Source organism: Salmo salar, chromosome 12 (assembly GCF_965601325.2).
Source record: "Salmo salar chromosome 12, fSalSal1, whole genome shotgun sequence".
In the NCBI taxonomy this organism is placed as follows: Eukaryota; Metazoa; Chordata; class Actinopteri; order Salmoniformes; family Salmonidae; genus Salmo; species Salmo salar.
In genome coordinates this window covers 38858859-38865691 of record NC_138302.1, presented here as the reverse complement: position 1 = coordinate 38865691, position 6833 = coordinate 38858859, and the positions used below count along the sequence as shown (strand labels likewise).

The 6833-nt window shown below is 39.3% G+C and overlaps 1 long non-coding RNA gene across 1 annotated transcript; it reads left to right on the top strand.

Moving 5' to 3' along the window:
* Positions 1-994: 994 nt before the first annotated feature.
* Positions 995-4310, top strand: LOC123725629 (uncharacterized). Its single transcript, XR_006758169.2, has 3 exons — positions 995-1502; positions 2477-2708; positions 2953-4310. It is a non-coding gene; the product is annotated as an uncharacterized LOC123725629 (long non-coding RNA).
* Positions 4311-6833: the final 2523 nt, after the last annotated feature.

Genomic DNA, 6833 nt, shown 5'->3' with positions numbered 1-6833 from the left:
CACGCTAGGATAATCTACATTGCTGATTCGCCATCCTGAGAAGAACACTGTTACAGAACGAGTGCAAGGAAACAGTCAACTAAGAGAAAGGATATTGTGACATCTTGTGAACAATCAGAGACTTACACCCGATAACAAAAAGACCAGACCATCCAAAGATATTCAACGGAGATATCCATCTTGACAGAGCTTGAAGAATTTAAAAAGTAATAATGGGAAAATATTGTACAATCTAGGTGTGGAATACTCTTAGAGATTTACTCTGAAAGAGTTACAGCTGTAATCGCTGCCAAAGGTGATTCTAGCATGTATTGACTCCGGGTTTTGAATACTTATCTAATCAAGATGTATTAATGTTTTAGTTCTCGTTCATTTGTTGCAAATGTTAGAATTGTTTTTCCAATTTGACATTACAGAGTATTTTGTGTAGATCATTGACACAAAAATGAAAAGTTATTCCATTTTAATCCCACTTTGTAACACAACAAAATGTGGGAAAAGTCAAGAGGTGTGAAGACAATGTTATTTCTGCTGAATTATTTCCTTTTGAAAAGTTGTTGGTAAAGTCCAAACCACCCAGAAAAATATTCAGGGGCTTGGTAAATATGATGATTTTCACATAAGTATGCAGGTTTCTGATTTAACTTCAACATTTTTGTGTTCAAAATGCATGACATTCGAAAATGTAAATTCAATTTAATATACTGCAAAATTTAAACAAATATTTGTGTGTAAAAACAACTACAATGGAAATTGTGTTTAGGGATAGACTCCTTTTTTCTCAATTTCCGCCTGAATGTTGTGCCCAAAGTAAACTGCCTGTAGCTCAGGCCCTGAAGCCAGGATATGCATATAATTGGTACCATTGGAAAGAAAACACTTTGACGTTCGTAGAAACGTTAATAATGTAGGGGAAATAATAAATAATGTAGGAGAATATAACACAATAGATATGGTAGGAGAAAATCCAAAGAAAAACCAACCAGATATTTTTTTTGAGAGACCATCCTCTTAGAAATGCAAGAGAAAGCTCATATTATAAAATAGCTCTCTGGATGCAATTCCTATGGCTTCCAAAGGGTGTCAGCAGTCTATGTTCAAGGTTTCAGGCTTGTAACTTCAAAAACGAATAAGAAATAACCGTTTTTGTATGAGGACACAGTCTTGAAAATCCGTGTCAATGCGCACCATGATGAAGTTGCGCACCTGCTAAAATCGGTTTCCTATTGAACATACTTCTTTCCTTATGAAATATTATAGTTTGATTACATTTTAGGGTGTCTGAGGAGTAAACACAAATGTATTTGTACTTGTTGAAACAAAGTTTATGGGTAGATTTTCAGATTCCTTTCTCTGCAAATTGAACGAGTGGATTACTCAAATCGATGGCACCAACTAAACAGACTTTTTGGGATATAAAAAATGATCTTATCTAACAAAACAACACTACATGTTATCACTGGGACCCTTTGGATGACAAATCAGAGGAAGATTTTCAAAAAGTAAGTGAATATTTACTCTTTATATGTGAATGTATGAAACCTGTGCCGGTGGAAAAAATATTTTGATGTGGGGCGCCGTCCTCAAACAATCGCATGGCATGTTTTCGCTGTAATACCTACTGTAAATCGGACAGTGCAGTTAGATTAACAAGAATTTAAGGTTTCAGCCACTTATGTACCTAAATGTTTAACCGCTAAAATAACTATTCGAATTTATTTGAATTACGCGCCCTCCAGTTTCACTGGAAGTTGTACCGATGGCGGGACACCGATCCTTAAGAAGTTTTAATTTATTCCAATTTCCTAATATTTTCTCTCAACTTAAGAATTGTAAGTTCTTGCAACAACTTGACATGTGGCTCCGTTTTTAGAAGATTGTGTGGGTAATTCAATGTATTGTATTTTGAAACTTTGTTGTATGCATGTTTGAAGAAATAAAAGGATATTTCTATATTAGTATTACACAATTTGCTGTGCTAAGAGGTGTTGTGGATCACTTACTGCTAGTAGAATTAGCACTGTGTTCAACAATGACTGCTGAAGTGGGTTAAATGGCTAATAATTAAAAACATGGAAAAAATATGGAACATTAAAGCATGATCACTGAAAGTAATTGATAGCTAGTTTAACGTCCGATGACTCTGACCATCAAAATAGTCTGCTAACCCCACTATTTTCATACTAATCTGGAGTTATCATTTTCATGAATGATGTTTAGTTTATGAAGGTAATAGATAAGTAAAACAAAGGATTGTCTTCTGATGGTCTTTAATCTATTGATCTAATTAAATTAATAGTTCTACTTTTCAGCCCTTTCAGCCTGTATTTGAAGTATTTATAGTGATTACTTGCATTTTCAATGATATACTAGGCCTACACAGTATGTCTCATGTGATATGATGACCTGTTCTGTGGGGAATTTATAATCAATACATTATTTCTCGTGTGGGGATGTTGTTCTCTTTTGATTTCAGGGAGAGACACATGCCTTCCCAAGGGATAGCAATGCATTTTGCCTGATATGGACCATAAGTGGGTGTCCAAGGCATTGTTCAGGTGGTCCGGGAATGGGATTCCAGAGATGGACTTTGCCATGGTTGACAAAATGTGGTGGGACAGCCCTCCGCCAACATATTCAGCTCAGTAGAGATGGAGAGGTACTTTGCCCATCCTCTGCTGCTCTGGATGCCCAGGAAGCTCTTGCAGGTAAAGCTATATTGCCCACATTTTGTGCAGTAAGAAGGTCATCAGTTGGAACATATGGTTCCTTACACCGTTACACGCAAATACACTGGTAATGGCAATATAATTTGTATGTAATTAATAATCTAATGCAGCTTTTATATTTAAAACAAACAGCAACACATTCTCTTTGGGAAATGTTATTATAGAATTATTCCCTTCTCAGTCCGGTTTATTCTCATATATTTATGCAGTTGTTTTTCTTTAGGGGAGCTGATAGGTTTGGAGTACCTCTTCGATCAGACTGGTTTGGTGCTGCAGGATTATAAGGCTTGTCACGACTTCTACCGAAGTCGGTTCCTCTCCTTGTTCAGGCGGTGTTCGGCGGTCGACGTCACCGGTCTTCTAGCCATCGCCGATCCATTTTTCATGTTCCATTTGTTTTGTCTTGTTTTCACACACACCTGGTTTCAATTCCCTAATTACATGTTGTATATTTTCCCTCTGTTTCCCCCCATGTCCTTGTCGGGAATTGTTTATTTTGTAAGTACTCGTACTATGTGTTACTGGTGCGCTACAGGTTTTGTACCCATGTGTTTGTTGTTTTGTATGCTGTTAGTCCTACTCCCACCCCCTCTACCCGCATCCAGTCCACAGCTGCATCACTCAGTCCCCTGTCCTCCACTCCTGTACGGGCTACTCCAGGACCTGGGCCTCTATCCTCCACACCTGTGCTTGTCAGTCCCCTGTCCTCCACTCCTGTACGGGCTACTCCAGGACCTGGGCCTCTATCCTCCACACCTGTGCTTGTCAGTCCCCTGTCCTCCACTCCTGTACGGGCTACTCCAGGACCTGGGCCTCTATCCTCCACACCTGTGCTTGTCAGTCCCCTGTCCTCCACTCCTGTACGGGCTAACGTTACTCCTTAGTCTATGGACCATAAATTATATTTTAAAGTGTGAATTGGCTCTGGCAGTCAAAACAGCCAAATACTCCATCTAAAGTATTGGGATAGTGAAATGGTTTGTTGTTTCGGCTCTGTACTCCAGCACTTTGGATTTGCAATGATACAAAGTGCAGACTGTCAGCTTTAATTTGAGGGTATTTTCATCCATATTACAGCACTTTTTATTACAGCACTTTTTGTACATAGTCCCCCCCATTTAAGACGAACCAAAAGTATTGGGATAAATTCACTTATGTGTATTAAAGTAGTCAAAAGTTTAGTAATTGGTCCCATATTCCTAGCACGCAATGATTACATCAAGCTTGTGAGTCTACAAACATTTGGTCTTTATTTTGGTTGTGTTTCAGATTATATTGTGCCCAATAGAAATGACTGATAAATAATGTATTGTGTCATTTTGGAGTCACTTATTGTAAATAAGAATAGAATACTTTTCTAAACACTTCTACATTAATGTGGATGCTACCAGGATTACGGATAGTCCTGGTGAATTGTGAATAATGATGAATGAGAAAGTTACAGACGCACAAATATCATACCCCCAAGACATGTTGCATGACAAGGGCTATGTTGAGGTAGCTTGCAAGTAAACATTTCATTGCACTGTTTACACCCCCCTGTATTCTGTATATATGATGAATAAAATTGGATTTGATGAATTTGATTCGATTTTTGACAGTAAGAATGCTTGCCATTTCAGCAGACATAGTTCAAAAAGGAGTATCTCCAGATAAATTTGGCCAGGAGGGCTGCACTGCTCAGAGTTGGCAACCCAGCAACAAGGCACACTTGTTGGGTCAACACGAGATGCAGTTCAGCCTTTAGAGGAAGCAGACCTTCAAGTAGGTTGTTGAAAATGCTCTGTGGTATGATGGGTATTTGGTGGCATTGATGAAGAGTAATGCAAATCAGATAACTTTGTAGGAGTCCCAGCATCCATTCCATACCTCTAACCACATCAGTCCTCCGCTCCTGTACGGACTACTCCACCACCAGCTGGTTCTCTGTCCGTGGCCTTGACACCCGTGCTCGGCTGGGCCTCTGTTCATGACCTCCACACCCATGCCCGGCTGGACCCTGTCCGTGCTAGACACCTACGCTCGGCTGACACTCAGTCAGCCCCGTCCTCTGCTCCTTATGGGCTTGGCATTCTGATGGAGCAAGCGATCAGTCGCTCTCCATTTTCAGTGAATTATATATAATTGTAATTATTTGTGGTCAATTGTTTGTCCCTCTGTGGTGTCAAAAGTATTCTCCCCTTAATTCACTAAGGGCACAAAAGCCCTTAGCTGAATTCTCTAATTACATTTTGATCAATTAATGTCAGTCTTTGAATGCTCCATTGTATAAACTATTTAATTTTCCTGCTTGTGTACCTTGTGTGCTGATTTCAAACAATTAGAGTGTATTTGTCATTCTCACGTCTTCCTCCAATTCTGTCTTCAATTACTTCCTTGATTTACAATCAAAACAATTTCGCCAACATTACGTTTTCAATGTGAACTTGATATTACATTTATAAATTAAGCCATTTCTCTTATTTGAGATGATCAAGATTTTACTCCTGTGGCCTAACACACTTCGGCTACCCTTCTATAAATTGGAATTCTGAAGAGGGTGAGCAGTTTGACAAAAAGAGACGGGGTTTTCATAATAAAACGTTATGGATGATGATGACAGATTTACAGGCTGAGAGGAACGAGGATTGTCGGATGAAGCCCGATACTTTTCTACTCTCAGATTGTCACGGTAAGGAAAAGAAAGCATTAAAAACGATTCAAGGCTGAATACTGCAACCGTGTTGGGATTCGATACAGGGTTGGCATCGGCGAGTATGTTCATTCTTGGTAGAAAATGGCCCCCGAATTCGCTACACTCTTTAATTCCTGGTGTCGCAACCTCGACTGATGGGCTATATCCTTGGCGCAACGCTCTAACCACTAAGCTACCTGCCGCTCATGTTGGAAATACTCAATAAGCAGATGCAAATAGTTACCGGATGTTTTAAAAGTATTTTTTTTACAGTGTGGTAAAGTCCAAACCAACTAATTAAAACAATAATATCACGGAAAAGAGATCATAAAATGTTCCATATCAATTCAAATGAGCAGTTAAGGACTATTTGACATCACATTTCAGTCAGCAGGTGAAAATCTCTTTAAAAGAAAAGGCGTTGCAGAGTGGCCCACAGGTGCTCAAGAATGTAAGAGTCCCTCTCCCACTCCAGCAGGGCCCGAACCTCCTGGCTGTCAAACACGTGATGGACAAAGTCCCTGGAGACCACGAAATACGCATTTCCGGAGAACATGGGGGTGCTGATTGGAGGAGGGCTCTTCGTAACTCCCGTTCTGACTACTATGTTATTGGTTATATTGTGCTGATACTGCCACCGGCGTTTCTTATAGTCGACGGTGGTCTCAGACTCCATGCTGTTCCCCCCGTTGAGCAGTTTGAGTGACTGAACCATCTCTGCGTTGGTTTTAATGGGGAAATCTGTTCCACAGGTATTGAGTAGGTACTTCCACTGGACAGCTGACTTCAACAGGTCTCTCATATAGTTAAGATCTGCGTGCACTCGAGACCACAATGCATAAACTACACTCTCTGTCTCGTTTGCCACAAACACATTCATTTTAATGTGTTCAAAAAGCATGACATTTGAAAATGTCAATTCTATTTATTATACTGCAAAATCTGAATGATTATTTGGGGAAATTGTGTTAAATTGTATTTAATTTGTGTTTAATTTACCTCAATTTCATTATATTTTCTCTCAGCTTAAGAATTTGAAGTTCTTGGAACAACTTAAAGTGGCTCCTTTTTAGAGGATTGTGGGGTAATACCTTTTTTTTACTTTATGATATTTTTACACATTGTTGTATGCATGTTTGAAGAAAGAAAAGTTGTCAAGATAATCCATCTACCTGACAGGTGTGGCATATCAAGAAGCTGATTAAACAGCACGATCATTACACAGGTGTAACTTGTGCTGGGGACAATACCACTCTAAAATGTGCAGTTTTGTCACACAAAACAATGACACAGATTTCTCAAGTTTTGAGGGAACGTGCAATTGGCATGGTGACTACAGGAAATGCCCACCAGAGCTGTTACTAGAGAATGTTATGTTAATTTATCTTCCATAAGCCGCCTTCAACGTTGTTTTAGAGAATTTGGCAGTA